We start from the raw sequence: 13,288 nt of genomic DNA on the forward strand, positions 1-13,288 counted from the left end.
ACGAACTCGAGCGCATGGCGCATCGCGTCATCCAGGAGATAATTAAGAACCAGTACTCTCCATCGGGGCCAACCCTGGGGAGTCACATAGAGGAAGTTGCACTGCATTCTAGGCCGCAATTGCCATTCTCATTTGCGGCTCCAAAACCACAGAGCGCGCCGATCTACGTCGTCCACAAGATCGGTGGTGATCCTGGAGAAGGCCAGTTCCCCACCGAGCCACCCAAGGAGATCCAGCATGGCTACACGTGCGCCTACATCCCTGACAGCGTCAATCCAACACGCTCGGTGCAGATGGTGAACCCAGGAGCTTCTGGAGCGGACGCGGAGAAACAAGCGTGGCTGGCAAAGTACGCTACTGGGCCGAGTGCTGAGCCATCGGCCCCAGGAGTTCTTAGCGTGGAGCAGGTCAGTGCAATACTGAGAGACTAGTTCGGCATCCTGCCCAAAAGGAAAGCGATCGGCTATTCCAAGCCGTATCCAAGTGATTATGACTTGATCCCACTGCCACCCAAGTATCGGCTTCCTGAGTTCACCAAGTTTAACGGGTCAGAGGGAGCCAGCTCCATCGAGCATGTGAGCCGATACTTAACGCAGCTTGGGATGATCTCAGCGTCGGATCCGTTAAGGGTCCGGTTCTTCGGCCAATCCCTGACAGGCCCAGCTTTTGGATGGTATGCATCACTGGCTTCGGATTCGATTCGGACTTGGAGGCAGCTTGAAGATCAATTCCACACCCAGTACCACTCGGAGGCTGCTGAAGCTGGAATTGCCGACCTCACCCAATTCAGGCAGAAGCGAGGAGAGACCGTGTCAGAATACATACAACGCTTCAGGGAGGTCAAGAACCGATGCTACTCGTCGCGCATCACAGAGAAAGAGGCAATCGATCTGGCTGTCCTCGGACTCGCTAAGCCGATCAAGGATGCGGCTTTTCAGTTGGAGTTCACGTCTCTAGCTCTCCTGGTGCAGAAGCTTACAGTATACGAACATTACCATCCTGAGCTGTACCAGGACAAGTTCAAGCGCCATGTAAACATGGCCCAGGCGAAAGAATCTGATGACTCTGGCGAGGAGCAAGAAGTGGTTGTGGCGAAGTGGACCCGGGGGGCAAACCCTGTCCCGTGCAAGTGGGTCAAACAGCAAGGGCTTGTGAAGGGCTTCGACTTCGATGTAACCAAAGCAGAGCAAATATTTGATCTGCTCCTTAAAGAAAAATAGCTGAAGCTCCCAGAAAATCACAAGCTACCGACGGCACAAGAGCTGCAGGGGAGGCTCTACTGCAAGTGGCATCACTCGTTCACTCATGCCACGGGTGAATGCAAGGAGCTACGTCGTCAGATACAATCAGCTATCGAGCAAGGCCGATTAATCCTGGCTCAACACACAATGAAGGTTGACACGAAGCCCTTCCCACAAGCTAACATGGTGGAGTTGTCAGACTTCAGATCCGAGGGCTAGGATCTGGCATTCCAGATCAACATGGTGGGACCTATGCGCCACCATGACAAGCAGAGGAGAGAGGCCGCTTCTGGCAAACGGCCGCAGGATGAATGCGAGCTGGAACAGCGGCATGTGACTGAAGAGCAGGTGCGTCACATCTGCAATCAGCTTCCAGTTTCTAATCGGCTTCTGGAAAAGTACCAGTACCAGTACAAGTTGCGCCGCCGATATGAATCGTAGGGAGACGAGTACGAGCACCGCACAGGGAGGACACTGGGAAGACGCCAGGCTATACGCGACCACTAGCATTGCCCGTTCTTCATGTATTGCTGGAACTCCGGCATGAGCCGATTGCCTACTATAGATGATTGCTTGGAGTGCAGGCCTCGAGGACACCAGCAGGATGAAACATCGGTGTTCCGGCGCTTAGGTCCCAGAACACGTCAGGATGACCGTGTGAGGAGGCCGGCCAGGGGTGATTCCGAGCAAGAAGAAGGAGAAGACAGGTACCATCGTCCACGGTGGTGTCATGACGGGCTTAATCGCTCGCAGAAGTGCAGAGTGCAGCGCTTGCGCAATCTGGAAGAGGCGGAAGCAAAGTACCTCGACGTGCTGAGGAAAGCGCGTCCGGATCTCGCGGAGCAAGTCAGGCGACCGCGAAGGGAAGAAAGGCGCCCTCCGAGAAAAGAATGGCGCCCAAGCAGACAAAAGCCGATGAGAAGCCATCGGCTGATGTGAACATGGTGTTCGTGCTCCCATCGGAGTTTCGGGCACCCCAACCGGAGGATTTGCCTGTTGCACAGCTGGATCTGGGCCCACATCCAATCATCTTTGAGAAGCCCAAGGAGAAGAGCTACAAGCACCTGAAAGGGTTGTATCTCAAGGGCTTCATCAATGGCAAGCCTGGGAACAGGATGTTGGTCGACACTGGTGCCGCGGTCAACCTGATGCCATACTCTATGCTGCGCCGATTGGGTCATTCTTCTGCCACTCTGATCAAGACCAATGTGATGCTTAATGACTTCAATGGACAGCCATCAGAGGCGATGGGGGTTCTTAATGTGGAGCTGACAGTGGGCCGCAAGACTGTACCAACATCGTTCTTCATCAGTTAACAGCAAGAGTACGTACACAGTGCTGCTTGGGAGGGACTGGATTCATGCCAACTGTTGTATCCCTTCCACAATGCATCAGTACCTCGTCCAATGGGACGGCGATGAAGTAGAAGTGGTCCCTGCAGACGATTCTAGCGAGGTATCGCTCGCGGATATGCATGCTTGGGATGCAGAAGGACAAGAGCCGATCTCAGGGATCGCCCGGGAAGACTGTGATCGGATCGAGGCGACAAAAAACGGACTGAGGCTGGTCTTATCCACTGGCCTCACATAGTAGACACATCCTGGCATGCCACGGGATGTGATAGAGATAGAGAGGCCGGTCCCGGCGACTGGCCCCAAAAAATAGAAAAATCCTTTTTGGGTTCGGAATTGTTACATCATGTACACACGATGGCCTGCTCCGGCAGTTGGCCACTCATCGACTATTTGATTTCGAATGATAATGGAAGTGTAGAAGCGGCCAACCCATGCAGTTGGCCAAATAATTTTTCTTGTCATCTCCCTGTGTTTGCCACTGATCTTGTGGATAACGAAGACTCGCTTGCATTCGCAACTGGTTTTTCAGACGACGGCAAACTCGGATACGGGTTCACATCAGCTGACGATTTGGAAGAGGTTGACATCGGTCCTGGGGATAAGCCACGACCGACATTTATCAGCAAGAAGTTGGATCCGGCTTTGCGAGAGGAGATGATTGCGTTACTGAAAGAGTACCGGGATTGCTTTGCATGGGACTACACCGAGATGCCCGGACTGGATAGAAGTATCGTCGAGCATCGGCTCCCGCTCAAGAAAGGGTTTCGGCCGTTTCAGCAACGAGCACGTCAGATGAAGGCCGAAGTCCTAGAAGAAGTTAAGAAAGAGGTGGAGAAGATGCTGGATGTTGGGTTCATCAGGCCGTGCCGGTATGCAGAATGGATCTCTAGCGTGGTACCGGTACAAAAGAAGGATGGCCGATGGCGTGTGTGCGTCGATTTTAGAGATCTCAACAGAGCAACACCAAAGGACGAATACCCGATGCCTGTTGCAGAAACATTGATCAACGCAGCTGCCGGCCACAAAATGATGAGTTTTATGGATGGCAATGCTGGTTACAACCAGATCTTCATGGCCCCAGAAGATGTGAACAAGACTGCGTTCAGAGTACCAGGCGCAGTCGGCTTGTTCGAATATTTGGTTATGACCTTCGGACTGAAAAATGCCGGTCCAATGTACCAGCGTGCTATGAATTATATTTTTCATGATCTCATCGGCAAGCTGGTAGATATTTATATTGATGATGTCGTGGTCAAGTCCAAATCAGTTGGGGGGCATCTAGAAGATCTGCGTCAGGTTCTGTAGCGAACTCGAAGGTGTGGGCTCAAAATGAACCCAAAGAAGTGCGCTTTCGGTGTGTCGGCCGGTCAATTTCTGGGATTCCTGGTACATGAACGGAGAATCGAGATCGGCCTAAAGAGTCAAGAAGCTGTGAAGACGATGAAACCACCAACTACAAAGAAAGAGTTACAGAAGCTCATCGGTAAAATTAACTTTGTCAGAAGATTTATTTCTAATCTGTCTGGACGCATTGAGCCTTTCATGGGTTTAGTAAAGATCAAATCCAATGATGAGTTTCGCTGGGGGGCAGAACAGCAGCAAGCTTTCGATGAAATCAAAGAATATTTGTCAAAGCCTCCAGTATTGGTTCCTCCTCAGCAAGATAGGTCGTTCTACGTGTACCTATACGTGGGTGACACTTCTATTGCTTCAGTATTAGTCCAGAAGCACGACAGCCAGGAGAGGGTGGTTTTCTACCTCAGCAGGCGCATGTTAGACGCCGAGACCAGGTATCCTGAAATTGAGAAGCTTTGTCTTTGCTTATACTTTACATGTACAAAGCTTCGCCATATTTTGCTCTCGGCGGAAACAATTGTCATATGCAAATCGGATGTCATAAAGCACATGCTGTCGGCTCCTGTCCTTAAAGGCCGGCTGAGAAAATGGATGTTTGGATTGTCAGAGTTTGATATTCGGTATCAGCCTGCGAAAGCAGTCAAAGGGCAAGCACTGGCGGATCTTGTTGCAGACAGGATCAGCACTGATATTGCTGCATTATTTATTCGTGCTTGGGCTATGTTCTTTGACGGATCGGCTTGTGATGATGGATGCGGTGTGTGAATTCTGTTGGTGTCGCCTCGTGGGGCGACTTACTCCTTTTCCATCAGAATGACTGCCCCATGCACCAATAATTTGGTGGAATATGAAGCCGTTCGCAAAGGGATGGAATTACTCCTCGAAGTTGGAGCAGAAGCGGTGGAAATTTTTGGAGATTCGAAGTTGGTGATTTCTCAGCTCACGGAGGAACATAGATGTGAGAGCGAGGCTCTTTTCCCAATATGGATGTAATGCCATGAGTTGATGTCACAATTCAGGTACATCAATTTCCACTGGATACGCAGAACTCTGAACAATGAAGCCAATGATTTGGCACAGATGGCTTCCGGGTACAGGGAAGTAGCCGATGGAGTTGATGTGGAGGTTCAGTTTCTAGAACCCGGAGACTGGAGAGTCGATATCTTCAATTACTTGAAGGATTCGGCTCGGGGGGCACCCAGAAGGATAAGACTCAAGGCCATGAAGTATGTTCTGATAGGGGATGACATGTTCTACAGGACCTTGGAAGGACTACTGCTTAAATGTCTGGGACCTTCAGAGTCAAATCGGCTCTTACATGAGGTTCATGAAGGAGCCTGCGGTACTCATCAATCGGCTCATAAGATGAAGTGGCTGATTAGGCGATCGGGTTATTACTGGCCCACTATGCTTGAAGATTGTTTCAAGTATTACAAAGGATGTCAAGCATGTCAGAGGTTTGGCAAAATTCAGATAGTGCCAGCTTCAGTGATGAATCCTATCATCAAGCCGTGGCCATTCAGAGGTTGGGGCATGGACATGATTGGATAGATCAACCCGTCGTCTAGCAAGGGTCACCAATGGGTCTTAGCTGCCACAGATTATTTCACAAAATGGGTAGAGGCAGTGCCCATGAGGTCAGTAGCATCGAGAGATGTGATCAGGCTTTGTCAAAGAACACATTATCCACAGATTTGGGATCCCTCAGACCATCACGACCGATGGAGGATCGGTCTTTATATCAGAGGAATTCAGGAAATTTGCCGATGACATGGGGATTAAGTTGATTAGATCATCTCCATATTATGCCCAAGCTAATGGACATGCTGAAGCATCCAACCAGAGCCTCATCAAGCTCATAAAGAGAAAGATCGATGAATATCCTAAGCGCTGGCATGAGGTGTTATCAGAAGCTTTGTGGGCATATCGTATTTCATGTCATGGGTCCACCAAGACGTCGCCGTACCATCTTGTCTATGGCCAGAATGCTGTGCTACCATGGGAGATTACGGCTGGATCAAGGCGCGTTGAGTTTCAGAATGATCTATCAACTGAGCAGTATGCAACCTTGATGAATGACAACGTGGAGGACCTGACGGAGCTAAGGCTTTGGTCGCTGGAGAAGATCAAGGAAAATAAGGCAAAAGTTGCCCGTGCATACAACAAGAAGGTCAAGCCTAAGGATTTCCAGGTTGGAGACTTGGTTTGGGAGGCAGTGTTGCTGTTGGGAACTAAAGACAACAGGTTTGGTAAATGGTCTCCAACTTGGCATGGGCCGTACAAGGTTGATTAGGTATTGCCTGGGAATGCATACATGCTCGAGGAATTGGACGGCGTCAAGTTTCCCGTTGCTGTCAATGGCCAACATCTCAAGAAGTATTTCCCGAGCATGTGGGAAGGCGAGTAACAGCCGATGAGATCCATCTGGCTGCAGTGTAATAGGCCAACACGTTGAGTTGGCCAGTAAAAAAAATGATGATAGGCCAACACATTGAGTTGGCCAACAAAAAAAAAGAAAAAAAAGAAAAGATAGGCCAACACGTTGAGTTGGCCAGCAAAAAAAAATGCATATGAGAAGTAAGATAGCCGATGTGTAACCATCGACTCAAGATGTTTTTAAACAAGTACAAGTTTCAGGTTAACAGGCAGTACTAATTGTCTCTTGAGCCTATCTACTAGTTCAGGAACTCTTCTATGGCATGGATGGCTTCAGTACGGACGGCGTCTGCTCGTGCTACAATCGCTTCGTCATCCTTGTCATTGCCTGTAACCATCTGCCGACTCAAGGTGCTGATCTCTGCAAACTCTGCTTGTATCTGCTCAGCTATTTCCTGGGTTTCTTGTTTGGAGTTTGCAAGGGAAGTTTCCTCGGCCTGGATGAGTTCTTTGGTGGTGCGGACCTTTTCTTCGAGTTCCGCCAATTCTTTCTTCAGGAGGTCGAGTCGATTCATGTTGGCAGACATGTCAGCTTTGTTATCCAAAATTGCCTTCTTCTGGTTAAGGGCCTTGCACTTTTGGGTAATATCAGCTTTCAGAGAAGCTTGAGAGCGACGTGCCTCCATCCTCTGTAGTGCTTTATTCACTTCTATTCGAAAGAATGAAAGGTTGCTGGCTGACCAGAGTTTGATTTGCAATGGCTCCGGGAGTTGGGATTCTATTTGCTCGAAGATGTTCTTTATCTTGCTGGAATCATCAACTAGGGCAGTGATCGGAGCAGATAGAAGGTCTTTGATGAGTTGACGCTGATGTGTCAAGTTAGCCGATTGCTGCAAAGAAGGTGTTTCTGCTCCAGGAACAGTTAGACCCATTGATGCAGGGTTAAAGGAAAGCAAACCTGAAATGTCAAAGCTCTATGGACATATCTAGAGTTAGAACAATATGCATTTATGAAGCTATCGGCTGGTTCAGAATTGGTTTTGTAATGTTACCTGTTCTGAAGAAGAGGTGTTGGACGGTTCAAGAGCAATTGTCCTGTTAGAGCTGGTGTTGACATCAAGAGCATCTACTGCATCGGCTTGTTCTTCATTTGTCTCCGTCAATGCATCAGGAGTAGCAGTCATCCCATGTTGTACTTGGCTTTCTGCATTGGGGGTGTCTTCAGCTGCATCCTGAAAATAGAATTACAGTCAACCAGGGTACATATGTATGAAATAAAGAAAAGTTCTTGAATGATGAGTTACCTGGTTGATGTTGGACTCTGATGGACTCGGAGAAGATGGTACTGGTTTCTTGATGACATGCCTCGTGATCATCTTCCTTTTCTTGGTCAAGACTCGGGGGGGGCAACACTTGCAGAAGTGTGTCTTCGCTTGGAAGCCGACTGAAGTAAGTCTAGCTGGACAGTCATTATCACTTTCTTCATTGGTGGTGATCCTCTGCAGAAGAGTACATCAGGAGCAGTTGGAAGAAAGTGGAATGGCTCCCTAGTGCTGGTCATAGGTTCTGGACCATCTTGTTGCTGCTAATAGAATGAGCAAGATTAGTCATGCAAAGTATGGAGGACTTAGAAGGATGGATGCATAAATTCGGTACCTCTTCCTCGGGGATTACATATTCAAGATCGATTTGCTGCAGTCGTGGACCTAGAGCTTTTCCGAAGACATGAGTTTTCCACATGTTCCACCAAGTATCAAAGCCGATTGATGAGGAGGTGAAAGACAAATCAGCTGGTATTGGAATGTGGAGATTGTCAAACATGCTGTAGCATCTTGAGCTGGTGAGACCATCAGGCAGATCGGCTCTGCTCTCCACCAAGTGGTGAATATGGAAGTGGGGAGGGACCTGTCCTAGGCCAAATTGCCGAGCTGATATAACTGGTTGGTAAGATTCATAACCTGGCTTGATGATTCTATTAGAGGTGCTGATGCCAACAGGAACGAAGCCAGGTCGGATCATCAAAGAAAACAGATGCCGAGTGCTATCGTCATCGGCAAAATTATCTAGTGTGAAGGCAGTTGGGTTTTCAAAGGATTCAGATTCAGTAAATGGAAAATAGAGGGGATTTTCTGAGCCTTTGGAGAAGATTTTAAACCAGTTTGCTGCATCTGTTGAATTCAGTTTACTGCCAGGGAGACTAAATAAAGCTTGGCCATAGCTTGTACATCTAATTGGTTTGCCACTCTCATCAGGGAAAGAGTTCTTGGTCAGGCCTTGGAAGTTGGGAATATGGTGCTGGAAGTACAGTTGTGCCCACAACTGAATAAATCACCAAGGGCCTCCAGTTCTCAGTTTCTTTTTGTTAAACAAATTAGATGTCATCAAATGGAGATATCTGTAGGTTTCTCCAAGGAAGAGTTTGCCTAGGCCAGTGTGATTACCATGGGCCAAGTGATAGGCCAAGGGAATATAGTTTTTGGTTGGAGCTAAAGAAGGACCACAGAAGATGAAGTGCTCTAGCCAAAGATTTAAGAAGGCTGTGTGTTCCTTCTCAGTCACTGGACCTTTTGTTTTCATGTGCTGACTCATGTAAGGGTATTTAAGAAGTTTGTGCAGTTAACTTTGGAAGAAAGTTTGAAGGGGACTTCTGCCATTTTGTGAGCAGCAGGATTAGAAGAGCTAATGACATCCAGCAGAGTAGGGGTCAGGGGTCCATGACCAAAGAGGAAACAATTCAGAGCATCAGACCAGAAATAGCCGATGGTTTTCAGAAGATTTTCATCTTTGTCAAGGGGTGGCAGTGATAAGCTAAGTGCATCGGTTATGTTCAAATCCTGCCATAAGGGCATTTTTGCTACTCTGTTGTACCATGTAATCCAGCTCTCAGGTGGATTAGGCCAGGCTCTTAAGCAGTCGGCCCAGAGGTTCAGATCGATGTTTTGACTTACAAAAGGAATCCTATTTGCTTCACAAGAGATCAAATCTATGGGGTTTTCATGGGTTTGTGGGCCAAGACAAAAAGATTTTGGATCGGAGGGATGCGGCAGAAGGATGTTTGACACCTGAAGTTCAGAAATTCAGAAGCATACGTATGGTGTCATGTTTCGGAATTTTAGTTTCAGAAGCTTGGTAAGCTGAAGAAAACTAAAGGATTAGGTTGAATATTACCTTCAGGCCGCAGATTGCCGCATCATCATTTGCAGAATCTGCCATGGGTCAGATCCGTTGTCTTAGGGTTTGATTGCTGAGGGTTCTGATTCGAATTCTGGCTGCTTGGAGAGTTATTGCTCGGATTTGTAGAACTTGGTTTTCGAATTGTGCTCGGATTCAAGGGTTTATCTCAAGTTGGAAGTGTTACTCTATTCTTTTGCGGGGGTTGCTTCTGGATAGAATTCCGTCGGCTCTTGGATATTTATAGAAGTCTGATGCGTTGCCATCGGTTTTTTGGAAAGTAAACGAAGACACATGGAATTATAGGGAATTTGATTTCATTAAAAGGAAATTCATTACAGGGAAAGCCGATTTTACAAAGGAATCGATCCTTCGGCTTTGAGATTCTACCCCTATGATACTACCTACATCTACCAGTCATAGGTGTCTGAATGCCTACGGCGCTTCAGGCTTCGCGACGGTGCGTCTCCGCCGCCGTCGTCATCATCATCGCCGTTGTCGCTGCTGCTACCGCTGTCCTCGGTGCCGCTGCTGCTTCGCCCGCCGCTGCTACTGTTGCTTTCTTCTTTGCTTCCCTCCGTGGGGGCTTGGAGGAATTGGTGGGGATTCCCTCCCGCCGTCGTGTCGTCGCTGGGAGGGGAGCCGATCTCTTCGGAGGAGTCGGCTCCTTCCCAGGAGAAGGTGTCGTCTCCACTGCTCTCCAGTTCCTCTTGGAATAGGAACTGGAGGTCTTCCTCTCCTTCGGTCATGGGCTCGTCCTCCTCGGAGGCGACCCCGAAGTCGAACTCCTCTGCATCCCAGTGCAGAGGAGCCAGCGCCTCGTACGCTGCAAGCGGGTCCCATTCGGGGTCGGCTCTCGGCTCTCTGGGATAGAGTCGATGGAGGAGGCCGAGAGGGAAGAAGAAGAAGGGGGAGAGGAGGAGGAAGAAGAGGAATCTCCAAAAGAGTTGGAGCCGGAGGAAGAAGAGATTGCCATGGCTGGTGAAGGATTGGGTTTCTGCGCTACTGGCTTTGGGAGGAAGAAGGAGTTCGCGGTGAAAAAGAGCCGATTCGGGGTGAAGTTAAATAGTGAAAAGATGGGAGACGGATCGGCAGTTTCACGTTCTACGAGGAGCCAGTTGCAGAGACGTTGCGTCTTCCTTGGTGGTTACAGTGTGTTTAATGAGCATTAACGGGAAAATGAAGCGACGGATTAGTTTTGGAACTATCATTGCCAAAACCAGGGGGCATGTGTTATCGCCATAAATTAACAGGGGTAATTTATGGGCCGAAAGCAAGATGGGCTTAAAGCAGAAGATCAAGAAGACTTGTAAATCGGCTCCTGCGTGAGCATCTGGGCCACATAGGCCGTATATCCTTAGATTTAGTTTAAGATTAGAGATAGAGTCCAATCGGGACAAGATTAGTTTAGATTGTTTCCCAAGTCTCCGGACTATAAATATGTACCCTTTGCTATTCGTAAAGGAGAGCGTCATCACGTCTCGCAAAACAACAACTCTCGGCGCATCGCCACCCCTAATCCTAGGGTTTCATCCAAGTAAGCGTCATGCTGCCCTGATTGCTTCTTGCGATCAGGGCAGCATTGTTCTTATTTTTACCTTGGTATTAGTCGTACTGAAGCATTTTTGATGGCGAGTAATGCTAGTTATCTTGATGTTCGTAGCATGGCTTTTAGTAGATCTGTTGTGCTTCATTGCTTATCATCTACGAACATTATGTTGTCTCTGTGCAGTCACGTTTCAATCTCATGCTAATTCTTGTCGCATAGAATTAGTTGCACAGAGACAACACCCTGCTTCTTTTAAGTTTAATAGATCCAATCTATTATGGTTTGCTCTTATTCTTGAGAGTTGGCGTAATATCTGCTAGGTTAGGCCTTGCAAACGGATTGGATGATCCGGTGGTGTAATAGATGCTCTATCTTAGCCTTGATAGGGATTGTTCTGGGAACCAGCTCTTGCTAGTTCTTAGGCCTCTGTCTTGGGTTATGGTTTAGTTGTCTGTTATGTCCGCTAGGCCTAGTCACGTGTAGGATGTTCCGATCTAGCGGTGAAGCTGTTACCATCGTAGATTAGATTAATTAGATTTAATTGAAGCAGTTTCATAGTTATTTGCTTTATTCATCAATATCTGGATAGATACAGATCCTATCTGACACCGGGACTCGATCGGCTCTTTAAAGCCGATGCAAGAGTCGTCCCGGGGAGCCGACCACGGCTCAGACTTATGTTTACACGTGTCTTTGTATGTAGGAAACTGTTTCGGAGCACGTCTGCACCCTCCTGGTCGGGTATAGGTCAGGTGGCACGCCCGGCTTTCATACATTCTCCGGGCGCGTGACGGAATTGCGGGCCGTCGACGAGGGAGCAGTGCCTGCCAGCGCCCCAGCAACCTGCCGGCTCTTCGTGTTGCCCGTCGCTGCTCGCCGGTGGGTTTCGACTGACAACAGCGGGGTATGGCCCTGCTCCCCCGGCTTGGCTGTGGCCGTCCCGGTGGTGCGGCCGACCTCGACGCCCTCTACGTCGGTGAGGGGGGTGGCTTCTGGGCAGAGGACGGCTCCGGCCATGGCGGGGCAGGGTGCGCCGCCGCTGCGCCAACGTCCTGGCTTGGTGGGGGCCCTCTTGGTGGCGGCGCCGCTCTCGGGGGCCTCCCTGCTGCTGCATGATTCATGGGGGCTCGGGGGAGGATCAGGGTACTGGCGAAAGCCGTTTCCCCGCTTGTCGGCCGATGACGGCGACACCCTCGGCGCCGTTTACCTTGTTGAAGGCGTCATCGACTACCCCTCGTCCTGCTTCTCCGGCAAGCTTTCCAGGTGAAAACCTAGGCCACTTTGGTCGGACGACGGTGGCGCCAGTGGCGTCACGTCCTTCCTGGAGGCGTCGTCTTATCTTTGGAGCTCTGCCGGCCGGTTGAGGCGTCGTCTTGGCTTGGTGGCAGTGGTGGTCATCGTCTTCGTCATCCTGCCTTCGCTTCATGTCGCCATCATCAATTTGGTTGCTCAGATCATTACAATTTGGCGGATGCTTTTCCGCCTTGTTGGTTGAGGTTTGCTTCGGGCGAATACTTTGCCGCCTCGGTCACGCTCTCTGGGTGGATTCTTTGCCACCTATACTCTGTTTGTGTGGATGCTTTGCCGCCATGGTCTTCGGCTCTAGGTTGTCACCTTGGTCGTGCCTTCCGGGTGGATGCTTTGCCACCTTGGTCGTGCCTTCCGGGTGGATGCTTTGCCACCCTCCCTCGGTTGGGCGGATACTTTGCCGCCGTCGTTCTTCTTCAGTTCTGGCGGATGCTTTGCCGTCGGGGTTCATGATACTGTGACGGATGCTGGGCAACCATAGTGGTGTTGTAGGATCTTTTTTGCTGGTGTGGGCTCTTTAGGTTTATGGTTTGAGTGTGTTACCCTCTCCCGTGTTGCTTGCTGGCTATGGTTTTGGTGTGAGTTTTCGCCTGTGTGTGTTTTTTCCAGTGTTTCTCTATTTTTAGTCATTTGTGCTCTTGTGTTGGTCAAGCTCTGTTTGGCTGCATGGTTTTGGTGCTCATTGATTGTGTCTGTAACTGCTTTCTTCTTAATGAAAAACGTGCTAAGCCACGGTCACGAAAAAAACATCATTTTCTTTTGAAGCATGGATATTTATTTTTTTCTTTATTATGTAAAAAAAGATTAAAAATGTGCATACATTTAGAAACAAAAGGTGGAGTCCGGTAGGCCCATAGTCGACCGAGCGAGAAATGAACCACCACCAATTGAGAGAAACAAATGGTTTTGAGTTCATGTACATAGGGGTGGTA

This window comes from Panicum virgatum, chromosome 1N, assembly GCF_016808335.1.
Source record: "Panicum virgatum strain AP13 chromosome 1N, P.virgatum_v5, whole genome shotgun sequence".
NCBI classification, from domain to species: domain Eukaryota; kingdom Viridiplantae; phylum Streptophyta; class Magnoliopsida; order Poales; family Poaceae; genus Panicum; species Panicum virgatum.